General features: G+C 50.8%; 2 pseudogenes; one reads left to right on the top strand and one right to left on the bottom strand.

The window, feature by feature from the left end:
* Positions 1 to 377: 377 nt before the first annotated feature.
* Positions 378 to 1,186, bottom strand: LOC144159948 (peptidyl-prolyl cis-trans isomerase pseudogene; annotated as a pseudogene).
* Positions 1,187 to 1,287: 101 nt separating this feature from the next.
* On the top strand, positions 1,288 to 3,028 carry LOC144159938 (peptidyl-prolyl cis-trans isomerase pseudogene; annotated as a pseudogene).
* Positions 3,029 to 16,711: the final 13,683 nt, after the last annotated feature.

Below are 16,711 nucleotides of genomic sequence, written 5' to 3'. Positions count from 1 at the left end.
GCGGGGCGTAGTGATCTTCCAAATGCCCGATCACTTCCTCGTAGCTGAGCTCATTGACCTTTTTCGGGTAACATCGCGCTTGCACCACTCGCACCGCACTGTTCGTTAGCGAAGCTATAAGCAGTGCTCGCTTCTTCGTCGGCTACTCGATGCTATGAGCTTCGAAGTAAGCTTCCAGGCGAACCCGGTACGTAGGCCACGTACCTTCTTCATCGGTGAATTCCGGTGGCCTCCCGGCACTCATTCTCGCGTGGGACTACTCGCCTAGCACAAGCGCGATCCTCGTCGCCACTGCTATATCGCTTCCGAGCGAATAATACTGAGAGCACCAGCCACGAACGACATGGCAAGATGGAAGCCGGTTTTATTCCACGCAGCTAAGATCCCAATGATGATGATTCCTTGATTGTTAGTAATGATGAGGATGATGACGACATATCACCGAACACCACGTGCTTGCCGTCCAGTCGGTTGGTCTTGCCCGCAACAAGGAAGAGCAGCGACCCGTTCGTGTGGAGCCGGCGTTTGCCTCGGACAGGATTCCGGCACCCGTGCGCTTCAGCTGGAAGCTTTCACCCTCGAACTGGTTGCCGTAGATGCACTTGCGTTCGGTACCGTTGGGGTCCGTGGAGTTCGGGATGACCAGGAGGAGAGCGGAGCCCTTGTAGCCGAGCCCTTTCTCCCTCTTGCACAGCGTCCGGAAGTTTTCGGCCGTCCTGGGCACAACGTCGGCGTGTACACCCGTTATAGTGCGCCCCGTCGGCTTCCCGCCGACCTCGATGTCGAAGAACACCCTGGGATGGCCAGTCGGTGCGCCTTTTTCACCAAGCCTTGTTCGGTGATGGAATTCCGCGTTGCGCTCGTCGATGCGGCGGGTAAGGGAACGTGGACCATCGCGCTCGATGGATTCTTCTTCTTCTTCGTATCCTTCAGGGTTGCTGCTCGCTCTGTGCCCACTTATTTCTCTTCTCGTCGCATACGAAAGAAGTGGGCAGGGGATCACAGCGCCAAGCCAGGGCTCTCCGAAGACGCGAACGTCCAGACCGGTGCCTAGCCCTGGGTTGGTGTTCTCGTGGCCACTGATTAAATAATCGCATCATCTACTACGATTGGGCCCTTCTTGTCTTGCCGCCATGTAACAACATTACAGACTTTATTGGGCTTGGGCTTGGGCAGGACACGTCATGCGTATCAGGGACAACAAGTGGACCATCCGTTTAACGGAGGGGTTGCCAATGGACCATAAACAAAACAGGAGTGTACCAAGGACTCGTGGAGGGATGAACCATGAACGTTCGAGGGCAAAGAATGAGCTCGGCTAGATCACAATAGACGTGACTGGAAATCTTTTGGAGAGGTCTTTGTCCTGCATTGGACACTTACAGGCTGATGATGATGACAGAAAATCACCAGAAAATTACCAATGTTTCACAAAATTAGGGACAACGGAAATTCAGAAACAAGAAACTCATTTTCCTCATCATCTTGCTAGCAGCAAATTATGCTAAAGGTTGGTTAGTAACTACATTGTTAATTACATCATTGTAATCCTTGACAGTCCTGGGGAAAAATAATAGTTAAAGCAGTTATTTCGGGTACGGATGGGAGTAAACGTGCGATCTTGTCGAGTGGCGTAACCTAAAGGAAAGGCAAATGTTTTAGCTGCAGCTTTTTGCGTAGCGCATAATTTATTGGCATAAAAATTTTAAAGAATGATCTTTTTGTGATTGCGAAGGCAAGCTTGGTGTAATAGTTTTGTTACTGCTGCTCGTCCGTAGCTTTTGTTTAGTTTGCTAACGGGTAGTTCTTGCGTTTTGTCTATTTTAGTTGTCGCAACTTGTATGAAAGGATCCCAAATAATAGCAACGTTATTATGGTGACGGCACAAGTGTTAAAACCCTTAGCATGAAGAGTAGTTTCGGATTAGCCTCAGAATACGCGATTTCAATACTCTTTGTCCAGTGAAGGTCGTTCTTATTCGCAGCCCAACAGATTTATGTACCTGAGAGAGAATATATAACGCTGCTAGCAGAGTATTGAAAATTTAGCTTTTTTTATTATGAGGAATAGAGATTTACATCGTTTTTTATCTGAATTTAACCTTTGCCAAGCTTCATACCAACCAACGGAATTGTTTAGCGAATAATTTAACAAAGCTGGGTTTTCAGAGGTTTTATTTCGCACTAAAATAATACAGCCTTTTTGCATAAAGTCTATAATGTTGTTACATGGCGGCAAGACAAGAAGGGCCCAATCGTAGTAGATGATGCGATTATTTAATCAGTGGCCACGAGAACACCAACCCAGGGCTAGGCACCGGTCTGGACGTTCGCGTCTTCGGAGAGCCCTGGCTTGGCGCTGTGATCCCCTGCCCACTTCTTTCGTATGCGACGAGAAGAGAAATAAGTGGGCACAGAGCGAGCAGCAACCCTGAAGGAGACGAAGAAGAAGAAGAATCCATCGAGCGCGATTGTCCACGTTGCCTTACCCGCCGCATCGACGAGCGCAACGCGGAATTCCATCACCGAGCAAGGCTTGGTGACAAAGGCGCACCGACTGGCCATCCCAGGGTGTTCTTCGACATCGAGGTCGGCGGGAAGCCGACGGGGCGCACTATAACGGGTGTACACGCCGACGTTGTGCCCAGGACGGCCGAAAACTTCCGGACGCTGTGCAAGAGGGAGAAAGGGCTCGGCTACAAGGGCTCCGCTCTCCTCCTGGTCATCCCGAACTCCACGGACCCCAACGGTACCGAACGCAAGTGCATCTACGGCAACCAGTTCGAGGATGAAAACTTCCAGCTGAAGCGCACGGGTGCCGGAATCCTGTCCGAGGCAAACGCCGGCTCCAACACGAACGGGTCGCTGCTCTTCCTTGTTGCGGGCAAGACCAGCTGACTGGACGGCAAGCACGTGGTGTTCGGCAGCGTCGCCGAATGCATGGACGTCGTTAAGAAGGCGAATCCAATCGCTCGCAGTCTGGCAAGACGCTCAAAAAGATCTTCATCAGCGACTGTGGGTTGGCGTGAGGAGGTTTCGGCTCGTGAACTGTGCACGCTTCCGATCACTCTGGTGTTTTTTGTGATTCCCCATTGGACTGTACTCCGGTGTCGCTTTTCTTTTTGAATTTCCCGTTTACAGTTATTGTGACGTTTCATTCTGCTGCTTCGCTGCGCTTCTTGATTCCATTTATTTTGTTAATATTTCATTTTCTTAAATAATGATTATTAAATGCTCAAAAATGCTCAAAGGCCCAGTTTCGGAGTGTGCCCAGGCGTATGCGTTCGCGAAGCTCGCCTCGCTCATCGGACAAACCACTGCAGTTCCAATGAGCTATGTATGAAGGTGGGTGATGGGAGGTTTAGCACCCATCACAGTAAGCTGGTCGCAGGGGTGGTTTCCAGTATATGAAGTGTTGGACAATGTACCGTGGAACAGTGGTGGGTTTAGCAGCAAGGGGCAAGGGCACAGACGCAGTCGTATGGGCAGATGCGACAGATTCTATTCGGGAACCTCTGATGAGTTCTAAGTTGGAATACAGCCCACAGTGCACCGCATTGGTGTCGAAAGATCTGTTGCGATGACTGTTTTGAGGAGCTGTATTTGACGGTCGATCTCAGACTTCTCATTTTGGTCATTCATTTTGACCTCTGGCTGAGGTGCAGGTGTGTGGTAAGATTTCGTTTGGTGTAGCTGGGTTGGGATGAGGCGCGTCTCCCGTAGGTGGTGAGAATTCAGGGAAGCCATGCTCGTTCACGAGAGGAGTGTATCGGTCGGTAGTCAAAGTGGAGGCCGAGATGGATAGCTGGTAACTATTTGTGTAAACTCGTTGTAAAGCCGTTTCTTCGAAACTCTTCCGCTAGCAAAAAGGAAACGTCAGTTTAGTCCTCCTAACGCTACTATTGCTTATTGGTATGATAATGAATCAGATGCAACGTGTCAGTTATAGACGCGCCTTACAAATAACGCCCAACAAATTAAATTTCACGTATTAAAACACCATGCCCGTCTTTAACCCATACGTGCAAATTCAGAGACGCCCATATAAGCGATCAAGCACACCTAATCGACTTCAGAGCTTCAGGGATGTCAAACTCGGCAACTTCACTGAACCGTAGTGGAAAGCTTGGTATAATAATGTGTTTTAAGACATTTGCACTCACCGTAAGAGCTCAGATTTCAAATGAAACTGCTTTTATTCGCCTGGAAAGTTGATCGTATGAAATCATTTCAAGATCGCAGCCAACCGCGAATATCGGCGTGGGGCGACTCCGCCGCGAGACTAGTCTTTAGGGGTCGTTTGCTGCCGTGGCTGACGACGTACAGACATGGAAAATGAAACGCGATCATGAAAATATGAACCAGAACACACAAACAGCGCGATTTCTTTCCATGCAAATCAAATTGACGCGTGGCTTAATTACAGCAACAAAGTTCGGAAATGCGTCTTCCCAAATTGCTAGCGCGCCATTATTGGACCTCCCCGAACTATATTTGTCTACGACTGTTCATTTCATTTACGCTCATTAGCCCGAATGAATTCTGGGAAGGTTCTGACACTAACACGTGAGTTGAAGCACGCTTCACAAAATCGACTTCACAAAACGTGCCTCAAGAACAACAGCATGGCGAAGGGATGGGCAGTCGTAATATATGCTTCGCATATATAGAACACGAACAGAACAATTAATGAGCAAGTACTACGGCGCTGTGCATGCTGTACCCTCACATTTGTCGTTTTTTGTGCGTGCGTGCGTGCGTGCGTGCGTGCCGTTATTCACATTTAGGTAACAAGAGTGGAACCTTATCAGACGTTCCCGCAGGCACAGCGGCCGAGCCGGCGTTTATACGGGGCCTTCGCCTTATACCTTCCGCCTTGCTTTAAATAACTTCCTCAGGCTTCTCCTTGCCCCTCGCTCTCACTTACATAGGCTTCGAAGGGCCGTGACGAAGCTAGCGCAGCGCCGGTACCAGACGATCATCCTGGCGCCACGTGCCCAGCGGCTCGGAAGCCCGGCCGTGCCGAGTGAGGCTCGGGCGTGTGGTGCTTCGAGGAGGAACCAGTGCCGCCCTCCGGGAAGCGGTGGCCACTGCTTGACCTTGTTTCGGGGCTAGCGTCGCGGAAGCGTTTGGGCGACGTGGTCGCGCCGTCAGCGGCGACTATATTTGGCCACCGCGGCTTTCCTTGTGCATCGGCACTGGCCGCGGCGGCAGCTACACCTTCGGGCTGCAGCTCCAAAGGTCACGGGCCAACGGAGGCCGCCTTTTTCGGCTCGCCCACAGGCCTGCACCCGGCTCTGCCGGCCGGCCGCAGGCCCACGCCTGCCCCCTGGGCACGGGCTCCATCTCCTGCATGCAGGGAGGGAGGCCCGATTCTGCCCCCTCTCGTCCTAACGCTCGGGCAAAACTTGTTATCATACGCATGAAATGAACGACGCCGGTTTGACGCTAAATCAGCCACTCGCTGGAACAAAATTGGCTAAAACCACTCCCGCACACCCTTCTCAACAACTCGACTAGCAATCACCTTACCCCTCATCGTGTCGACATAGCTCGACGGATCTGGGTTCCAAGAACTGGCTCTGCCATAATGTTGCCAGATTAGATTAAAAATAGCAGGTGCCGAAGCGATGTGTAAACAATGAAAACTGCAAGCCAAGGTGGCCAGTTGTCCTGTTTCATTTAGCAACCTGTTGTTTGGTTTTTATTTATGTCTTGTCGCGCCTATTCAGCGTAGATTCGAATTATCAACGTAGGAAACGTGAGCAAATTAGACACAAGAAATAATAAAAGCGGCCGACATTTTCATGCTCAATATGCAATATATTTACACTATATTTGATAGGTGTGCAAAAATCATCGCAGGAATAGAAAGGGAAGGAACGAGTCGTGCTTTGGTAGGAAGGACAGTCTCCTTTCATCCCGTTTCATCAGTATCACGTTCCACCCTCCTCATTACGAAACGTTCCTCACGATTAAACACCTCTGTCCCCCTCCTCAAAACATTCGCCATGCGGGACGCACGCGCAGACGTCTCCGTCCACTAGTGTGCTAGTAACTCCGCCTTTTTCAGATCAACTATTGACATCACGCAGCTCCTGCTTCTCGTCGGGCGTAAACCGGAAATGAAAAGAAGCACGGATAAGCGAAAAAAATTGCAAACTGCGGAAAAATTGGTGGGACGCCAAACCCGACATCTCAGAAACAGCCGAGTTCATATTTCCGGTGGGGACGTTGTGCAGACCAAGCAGAGTTAGTCGAGGCGAGACAGTGCCTGCGCTCTGCCCGCTCAGCTCCCTCCTTATATAAGCTCACTGGGGCCATGATGCACAGTCGCGCCTCAAAGATATGAAGAACGGAGTTGATTTTGGAAGCCAATTTGTCCGTTCCACCCAATTCGTGTGGAATTTATTTCAGATGACTTCAGAAAGTGCGGCGCGCACCCCTTACTTTAGCTACTGAAAGTGGCTGCGTCTGGAAGTAAAATGACGTCACCCCTGCAACAACACAGCCTGCACTGGAACAGCCACTAACGAGATTTCTCAGTTTCGCATAACAGAAAAATGAGAGGCGCATTAAGCTTATCTCACGGCCTGTCCCGCAATAAGGCGCCGCTTCAACGCTTCTGATATGCACACGAAAGCTTCACACGCAAACTTCAGTCTTGGGCGCCAGTGGCTGAGCCCCAGTGGCTAGCCCAGCCACATGCGCGCACCAGAATCCGCGCTCTGTAGAAGTGGCACATCCATCTGCTCACGCGGCAGCACATGCATGGCGCGCGTGTTACGACAAGACGTTTGTCCGAAGCGTGGCTCGGAAGAAGCGTTTCCTGTCCCAAGGCTACGCGGTGGCCGAGCGCGCTCTTCCTGACGCGCGCCGCGGCGGGAAAAGCGAAAGTTCCCTTTTAGGCCAGCCCGGCCCGGCCCGTTCGGTCGGCGCCCGCGCGTGGTGCTATTTAGGTGCGTGCGCTGTCCTTCCGCGTTTATTAGAGCCCCGCAGGAAGCGTTGGCCGCCGGCCCTGAAAAGATTCCGCTCGCCAGCGTGGCTGTCCAGGAAGTTAGCCCTTGGCCGCCACGGCAGCTCCTTTCTCCGACCCTGCACGTGCGGTGACGAAGCGGCTTCGAACCTGCTTCGAGAACACCGAACAGGTGCTTATTACGCACGGGGTACGATCACCAGCAGAAAAGAGCTACTTCGGGTTTGGAAACAAAGACGAAATGCCTACCGCTGTGGAGGCGAAAGCGTCGTCTGCTACAACGCGCTACCCACGGCAACGTTTTACTGCGAAGTAAGTCTAACCCCCCCCCCCCCCCCCCCCCCCCCCCCCCGTTTTTATTCCGGTGAAGCCGATTTAACTCGGCGCCACTGATTTACTCGCCGACCGCTCTATCACAACTGCTATTCCCCTCGCCACCACCGATGCGTCTTTCACAAGTTGCGCTATCTTCTGCGACTCCCGGCCGGCGCTACTTCGCCTGAGGGAGGCATCTGCACCACGGGGGCGAGGTGGCCACCCCGAGATGTCCCTGGTTGCCAAGCTGCGCGGCCTGCAGGGACAAGGCTGCAACCTCCGACTGCAGTGGCTTCCTGCCCACGTCGGTATACCGGGGAACGAGGCTGCAGACGAATTAGCCAAAGCAGCCCACCACTCCCCAACGGCCCCAGTTTCTGCGTCCCTGGTGCGCTATGATGTTGCCAAGGGCGTCATCAGGCGTGTGGTGACTGCCCGCCACCCCTGCAAAAGAGTGGCCACCGGCGAGGCCCCGCGGCTCCTTCCCACCAGAGGGATAACCCAGTCTGAGCGGTCCCTCCTCCTCCGGCTCCGCACCGGCTGCTACAACACAGCAGCACGCCTCCACAGGCAGGGCCGCAAGGCCACACCCACCTGTGCCCACTGCCCCGACCCCGAGACACTGGATCACGTTCTCTGCTCCTGCCCTGCGTACGCTGGTGCCCGGAACAAACTGGTGTCTGGGTACCGGCGCCTGGGGCTACCATCAAGCACCGCAGAGGACATCCTGCGTCCTAGGGGGCCCTTCATGCTGCACCGGGAGGCCTTCAGGCTGCTTCTCTCGTACCTCGACGAGTCAGGCCTCAACACCCGCCCATGAACTCTTAAAACCAGAACCCACCGGCCATCCACCCCCTGTTAGCCCTCTTGTGTGCGTGGCTGTGTATGTGTGAGTGCGTGTGTGTGTAAATAGGCTGCAGGTAACCTGAGAGCGTATGTATATAGTCTGTACATAGCCTTTTATACATAGTCTGTACATAGCCTGTTATCATACTTAATCAACAATTCCCTCTCACTCCTTCTTCCCCCGGCGAGACCTGTGCCCTCTACCGAGAGGCAAAACTTCGCCCTGTAAATATTTTCATGTTAATAAACACTTTCTTTCTCTATCGGCTGACAACGGCGGTGATTACGGAGAACACATGGAAGCGCGAATGGGCGTAAAAATGACCGAAAGTCGCCGCCGTTGTAGCCACCTCAAGTTCCACCTCGCCGAGTAGGTGTGCATTGAAGAAGTGACAACTGGGCTAGTTGATAATGCACTTGGGACATCTTGAAGGTAGCGCACTGTAGACACGGACACTAGAAAAAGAGACGACAAACCACAGCGCTGTGGTTTGTCGTCTCTTTTTTTAGTGTCCATGTCTAAGCGCGCTGTGGTTTGTCGTCTCTTTTTCTAGTGTCCATGTCTAAGTGCGCTACCTTCAGTATGCCCCAAGTGCATTGAAGAGCCACTTTCCCGGTAGGAACGCCGGCGTGAGGCCATAATTCTTAACCTTGGAACGCTTTCCGAGCGACATTTTCGCCGGTGTATTTAGTATGCGCCCATCACTGGTTTCCGGTTTATGCGTGCACGGGTTACGGGGCGGGGGGGGCAAAGAAGTGGGCCGTGCAGGCACAGCTGGGCTCCATGCCGCTACCGATAATGCCCGTGGTCCTGGGCAGAGATTTAAACGTGCCATGGAAGTCTCATCGCTCAATGAGTCCTGTCAGTCGTCCGTAATCGAGCGTTTTCGGTCTGGGTTGGTGTGTTACACAGACAGTAAGACGCCTACAACGGGGGAGGGAAACGGACAGTGACATGTTTGCCCGCTAGAATAAAGCTCGGGACCGTCCAGCTTTAACTCGTTATGGGACGGACGCATGTCGTTCGCTTGGAGGAAGAGCTGGAATTGAAGAAGCGTCGGCAGCGTCGGCCCAAACAGAAGCGCGAATAGGCACGAAAACAATAGAAAGGCGTTGCCGCCGCCGTTGCCTCCTCTAGTTCCAGCTCGTCGAGTAGCTGCGAATCCCTCCCGGATGAACGGCAACTTGCCCGCTTGGAACGCCGACGTGGGGCAATATTACTTCTTCCGCTTAAAGGGGTTTCAGAGCGGCATTTTCGGCGGTTTCTTTAACTTCTAAGCCCGCGCACGTATCCGGTTGCCGGGGTGCACGGGTTGGGAGGGGGGGGGGGGGGCATGCACGCGAGGCTATAAATTTCATGCCCTTACTGACGACATGTCCGTTGCGCTGGCGGGAGGTTTAAACGTGGACGTCAAACTGCCCAATACGACTTCTCCGACGTCCTCTCAGTGGTCGAGCGGGTTGGTGTATTACAGAGACAGTAATATGCCTACGGCGCAGGAGTAAAACTGACAGATCCATGTTTGTCAGCGAGACGTAAGTTCGGGTCCTTCCAAGTTTCATTCAGCTAATTGGCTAGGAAGTATGCTCAATCACAAATTACGAACAAACGTGTTTTCTGTCGTGCACTCCGTAGACTGCGTTCAGCTTCGCAGGTCATTCTTCTTCACAAAGTGGAAAGGCACTAATTTTTTGTTATCACGTTACTTTTGTTGTTGCAGACCTACTTCACACCGCGAAGTCGCAAAATTTTACCGGCGGTGGCTTCGGTAGTGACCGCACCAAAAAAACAAGAACGCGAATAAACACTAAAACCCGAGTGCCACAATAAAGTTAAGCAAACGAAACGAAGTCAACTAACGAAAAAAAAAGAGAAAAAGACACTGTGCCCCTTGCGACAGCAATCGACCGCTTGAACTATGGCGCATCCAAACCAATCCGGAGGCCACCGCCTGCAGTTTGTTACCGCTGCTTACAAGCCCGAAGAAGATTCATCTAATGCCTCCAGTTTGTCCATAGAATTGATACACCGAGTTTGTCTTGCTTACTTGCAAACATGATAAGTCGGCCCATCGACGTGCTCTCGAGCCGGGCATTGGACGCACCACGCGCTCGCGGCAGGTGCCCCGGTGTCTGCGTACGCCGCTTATGTACGATAAAAGCCGCTAAAAAAACGGCAAATACTGATGCTACGAGCGCGTTTCATTTGCGTTCATTCGTACTGGGCGTAATCAACGCGGGAGCGCGAAGCGATTTTTAATTGGTTCCGGACACTTCATCGAATGCCGTTTCATCAAACGTCGTTTTGTAGAAGCCATTTCATCGAAATCCATTTTATCGAATATCTTCTCATCGAACGCCATTTAATTGGTTCTGGACACTTCATCGAATGCCGTCTCATCAAACTCTGTTTTGTAGAAGCCATTATATCGAAAGCCATTTTATCGAATATTTTCTCATGATCGAACGCCGTTTCATCGATTATTTTCAGCGAGCTGGCTGTCACCGGAGGGACGACTGGCTACAGCCACACGAGACGCTCCGAAAGGTGATGGGGAGAAAAAGAGCATCACTTATAGCACTTTCAGATCCCGACTGGCTGCGCGAAAGGTCAAGGCGTTATCAGAATAAATGACACTTGGTAGACCACGGCGCGAAACAAATCTCCGGAAAGACATAAAAAATGCGCTCACAGTCATGCCACTACAAAGCTCTAAATGTACCGCCCGCACTACCACACACGTAAACAGGACGATGTACGCTTTCACTCTGCTGCTTCCTCGGACAAGCACTGGTCCTGCGAAGTCAACACTGATGACCTGAAATGGGTGGGCTCTGTTGACTCGGTCACTCGGCAGTGGTGCGACCGGAGCTGTAGCAGGTTGCAGCTTCAAACGCGCACACACTTTGCAGCGTCCGAGAATTCTTTTCGCGCATTGTCGACCTCGAACCACCCAGAACCTCTCGCGTATTTCAGCGAGACAGTCACTGACTCCACTGTGAAGAAGACGCCTATGCGCGTTATCAACAATCAGGTGAGTAGCATGGTGATTTCCTGGTAGCAGTATCGGGCATCTAACTTCTTCTGAGGTCGCGGCGTTATGTATAGGCGGGTTCTTATTCGCAGTACGCCATTGTTGCCACAAAAGGATGGAGGTGGCGAACGACGGATGTCTTGTCGATGGGCTTGCCAGCGGACAACGCAGCAAGCTCGTTGCCAAATACTGCACTTTGAGCAATCCTAAACCACGTATTTTCGCTCTCTTTCATCTCTTCAACAGTGAGAGCTCCTTCTGTCTGACGGTTGCCCTGATCGTGGCAATTGTGTACGAATCTTCTGATCCAATCAATAATACTCACCACTCGTGTCCAGTGGCTTTGCTTATTCAGCTAGAAAAAAGGCTCCTGCTGCGGTGCACACTGACACGCCAAAACAGCTACCTCATCTCGGTTTCTCGCTTCAGAAAGAGCGTCCGTTATTTCTGTTCGGTCTTCGGATGAGTCCTTTTCTTTTGACCATGCTTCTTGCGGGCCCGACAGCCAGTCTGGGCCATGCCACAAAAGACGGCTGACTGTCAAGTTGTTGGCAGAAATTCCTCTTGTCACTAGGTCAGCCGGGTTTGTTTCCTCCGAACAGTGTCTCCAGTGGGCCGGATCCGTTAGGCTTTGTATTTCAACGACACGATTGCAAACAAATGGTTTCCATTTAGTTGCTGCAGATCGCACCCAACTCAAGCAAATTCAGCAATCCGTCCAACAGAAATAATCGACTCCACTAAAAGGTAATGTTTCCAGCAGCAGACTAGTGAACCGAGCTCCGAGGAGAGTGGCTATAAGTTCGAGACGAGGCAACGTGACAGGCTTGAGTGGAGCAACTCGGGCTTTAGAAATGAGCTGCTGAACACGAACTTTGCCCGAGCTGTCTTCAGCTCTCAAATATGCCACTGCTCCATATGCAGAAGGGCTCGCGTCGGTGAACACGTGCAGGGTTAAGCGATCACCCAGGCTGATTTCGGCAAGCTGCTGTCGTGGAACACAAAAAGCCTTAACGTCTGGTAGTTCCTCGCACTACTTCTTCCATTCGTCCGATATCCCGCATGGTAGGGTCTGCTCCCAATCTAGCCCTTGTATCCACATCTTCTGGAACAAAATCTTTGCTCTGATTGTGAATGGGGCTAACAATCCCAGCGGGTCAAAAGTGCGGGATGCGGCTTGCAATACGTTTCGCTTTGTCGTTGTTGCGTTGAGTGCTTCCTCAACCGACTCAAGATTTATACTAATAGTATCGTCAATCGAGTTCCAGTTTAATCCAAGAACTTCCGTTGTGGATGTTCTTGTTGTCGCAGAGTTTCCGTCATCCTGGCAAAACTTTTCTCGTAGCAGGTGGCAGTTTGTTGTCCATTTCAACTTCATACCAGCCTTACCCATTATTTCGTTAGTCTCGTCATACAGCTTCATAGCTTCATGCGAGTTGGCAGCTCCAAAAACTAGATCGTCTACGTAGAAGCTTCTCTGCAGCCTTGCCGCTGTATCTCGGTACCTGCTGTCGACATGACTGAAGTGGTATTGCAAGGTTGCCGACAGCAGAAATGGACTAGACGTGCTCCCGAAAGGGACTCGAGTCATTCGCATCTCTTCAATTCTTGGTAAAGGCTTGGTAGCAGATGGTACCTCCTCGAACCACAAGAAACGCAACGCATCTCTATCTTCTTCTCGGATGCCAATCTGTAAAAAGGCCTTTTGGACGTCGGCTGTGATCCCAATCACGAACAGTCGAAACTTCATCAACATTCTCAGAAGGTCCGCGTTGAGATTCGGTCCTTTTTCGAGGTGGCTATTCAAGGAAGAGACTCCAGCAGCATGTGAGGACGCGTCAAAAACGACGCGAAGGCGAGTGGTTGTTGACGCTTCGCGGATGACCTCACCATGCGGCATATATAGTATACATGCTCCGGGAAAGGCGCACCTCTCCCAACCTTTTCGGCGTGGTCATCCTTCTGATATTGCCTAATAGCCGTGTCGTAAGCCCTCATCGCTTCTTGGTTTGACGAAATACGTCGAACTAATCCATGTAGTCTCGACAGGGCAACCTTGCGATTGTCGGCCATGGCGAGCGCTTCTTCATAGCGGCCATTTCGATACTCAATTGATTCGATGAACTTGCACAAGACGTCTTCATCGTGATGAGAGCTCGGACAGTTCATGATGCCGATGGCATCAAGTTCCCAAAACAGCTGAAGCGACAAAGTGAGGTCTTCCTTTTCGTGCGTGTCCGTGCGGAGAACACAGACGAGGCTGCTGCTTTTGCGGCTTTCACTCTCTGCCAGGGACAACGGTCCTTGTAGGGTCCATCCCATGCTCGTCTTGATGGCGATTAGTGATGGATTCTTCTCTTCCCACTGCACCTCGCTTGATTTCGGCATTAGCTTCCAGATCTGGTCTGAGATAGGCTGACTCCTTGTTCGTGCTCTACGCCTGGAAAGGCGATGGCGTCAGCTAGTGTTTTTCCCTTCGGCGATCAGGCGTTGAAGAAGCCTGTTGTCCTTCGGTGCTTCTGCCATCTCTTTACAGATGAAAGGCACGACGATTGCTTCTATGTCCACAGACACGCTGTCATGCTGATTCCGAAGGGTCACTGCGGCGACTTTGCACTTCTGACTAGGACAACCAGATCGTCCGAAAGCACTGATGACCAGATCCATCTCGCCAATCGCAGCCAACTTTAGCTTAGAGGCAACATCTTGTCTAATGAAAGTGCGTTGGCTGCCGTTATCAAAAACTCCACGTACGTAGCAGCAATGGGACGAAGTCATAATCCACGCCCGGATCGTCTGTAGTAGGACGTCGCTGGAGAGTCGCGGGATGGCTGATTTGCGCGTGTTGACGTGCATCGCTGCATGTCGCGTTTCTGCAGCCGATTCCGACGGTTTCCGAGCGGGGTCAGTGGTGCACATTGTGGTGGCGTGGCGCCGCTTACATGTCCCACACCGGACCTTCTTGCAACTCCGCACGATGATGCCCCTTGGCCGTACATCTGTAGCATCGGCCGGCGGATTCGCTTGTCGGCCAAAGGGATGTCGCTCGGACATTCTTCCGTTCTGTGATCTTTGGCGGAGCAGAAGAAGCAAGACGAAGTATGTGCCTTGTTGTGCAGGACAGCAGCGGTCGGAATAGACTGCTGCTTCTTGGGCCCTCGGTCAGCCTCCTCACTTCGTTGAGGCTTGCTGATCTGGAAGCTTCTTTCCCTGCACTCCACTCCGAATCCTCCGAATCCCGTCGATCTAAGCACTTTAGTAGTAGCCGATGGGTTCAAATAGCCGGAGACAACTTTTCTTTTTTTCTATTTGACCCAACGGTCGCCTGGCGGAACACGGAGTGTGGCGTTCGCTATAGCATAAGCCCCAAAGCTCAAAACTCCTTGCCAACGAAGGTATTCATAACTACTGATTTCACTCCTGTTTATACACAATAACTGGTTCCATTCGAGTCACCGATATATGCTCTGAGACGGCGCATTCAAAACTGTGCCCAAATTTTTTTTACCAGCTGTACAGCTTTCATGGTGTGAAGGAGTTTGGTTACCGGCTGTTCAAGTGTGAAACCTTGAATACTGACTGGTATGCTAAAAAGCGGAACAAGCCTACATTTATTTGTTCGCGGTAAGGTCGCTCATTTCTATGAGGTCTTTTCAAAAATTATTACTGCTGATCTTTGCTATGGTCAACTTTTTCAGTTTTATTTTCGGCGGACTCTCTTGAGGAGGCATCGAACAACCACGGTTTCTATCGTTCCCCCGGATACATCTGTATCCACTTCGAAGCTGCAACGATCAAGTCCTTTCGTCAGGATTTCCCGAAATGTGTGCACAACGGCTGTTCATTTTTTTTTTCACCGATATCTCAATATATTGAGGCGGGCTAAAAAAATTCGACTGCAGACACTTTGCTCATGTGAGGCCGCTTCCTTGAGCCCGGTCAAGTAACTGCACACACTTGCGTTGGAACAGATGCCTGTTTTAATGAGTGTCGAAATAATTATCCCCAATAGATTAAGTAATGGAGTGAGTGGCGTATCAAATCACCTGCACCATATACTGCAGTCTAGAACGAGTCGCCATGGCATGGATAGCTTCTGCCGTTGTGAATTGTTGTAGACAATCACCAATATATCATGTGTGCTCTCATAGCAGACTTTGTAACCAATTATGTAGGAGGGGTCAAGTTGCAGTCACTTGCAAAATTGGATTTAGCATACTTTTTACTTTATTGGGGTGATTTATCTTGGTAGACCCAACGGGTTTATCTTAGAGGACAAGCAGTCGTGTAGCTAAATTCCGGGAAATTGGCGCTACACCTTTTGTACGGTTTGTGCTGTCGCGGAATAAGGGACGGATATCATTCATTTAAAAACAGCTATTGCTTATTACTTATGCCACTCAATGAGATGTAGCTAGCTTCAATTATAGCGAAAACGCTATAATTAAATCATCAACCTCAACAGGCTGGCAAAAAAACATCCTACCAGAAAAATATCCGAAAATTATACACCTGCCTGGGGGCGAAGCCAGAGGGGGAAATTGGGGTTTAACCCCCTCCGAAATTTTTCCAGGCAGCGCGCAAACAAAACTTAGTGTCCCTTTCGTCAAAACTCCTGTCATCAGATAACCCCCACCCCCCCCCCCCCCCAATTTTTTTTTATTTTCTGACTACAGCCCCACGGAACTGTGTATACCTGTAGGAGTGACAGGTCACAACAACTGCCAAATATTATTCGTAGTCCGAATGATTTACGGGCCACCAGTTTTCTTCAGGCCACTCAGCCCAACCATACTTACTAAGACACAACACAACTTCTGTTTCATCCACTATTTCTGGTTGTCCGTGCAAAAGAAAAAAGAGCACACAATGTCTAAACAAGAATCGAGATGGAAGCTGTAATTATGACCAACGGAGCTCCATCTGTGTCAAGAAATTGCGCAATCATATATATTCAATTGCGAGCAAAATTTCAGTTTTAAACCCGAGAACGGCACTGTATCTTCGCTGCTATCACCACAGCGTGGCGTGACGACGAGGACTCGGCTGCCAGCAATACTGGTGTCGGCGTGTGTCCGCGCCCGCTGTTTCCTGGTTAGTTATTAGTCATTGCCACAACGCAAATTGCACATCGAGCACGGTGTCAGCTTTCACTTGCACGCAATGTCCTAATAAATGAGGAATGCTATCATTTTTTGCGCTAAGAATGGTGAAAGCATTGTTGGTGTCGGCTGTTGTGTGCAGTAAGCTATTCAAGAAGGAAAGCCTCGTCCTCCCTAACGTTGAGGAAACGATAGCAATCTTTAAGTGTTTCCGTACAGTTTTGCTCATGGGTATGTTGTTTGTACAGTTATCAGATCAAGATTACCCAAAACAATTCCCGGAAGCAGTTCCGTACGTAAACTTTCCGCGCCGCCGTGAAGCAAGCCTGTGTGATTACAGTGGTGCCTCTAGTTCCGTGTGATCGTGTCACTTGAGTGCTAACGGGCAGTTAGCTCACTGATAGCTATTTTTCATATTTTTTTCCGATTACATCACTG

The sequence above is a fragment of the Haemaphysalis longicornis genome, unplaced genomic scaffold (assembly GCF_048455015.1).
Source record: "Haemaphysalis longicornis isolate Haplotype H1 unplaced genomic scaffold, Haemaphysalis longicornis Haplotype H1 scaffold_1, whole genome shotgun sequence".
Classification (NCBI taxonomy): Eukaryota; Metazoa; Arthropoda; class Arachnida; order Ixodida; family Ixodidae; genus Haemaphysalis; species Haemaphysalis longicornis.
The sequence above is the reverse complement of the archived record's forward strand: the minus strand, read 5'-3'. Positions and strand labels throughout refer to the sequence as shown.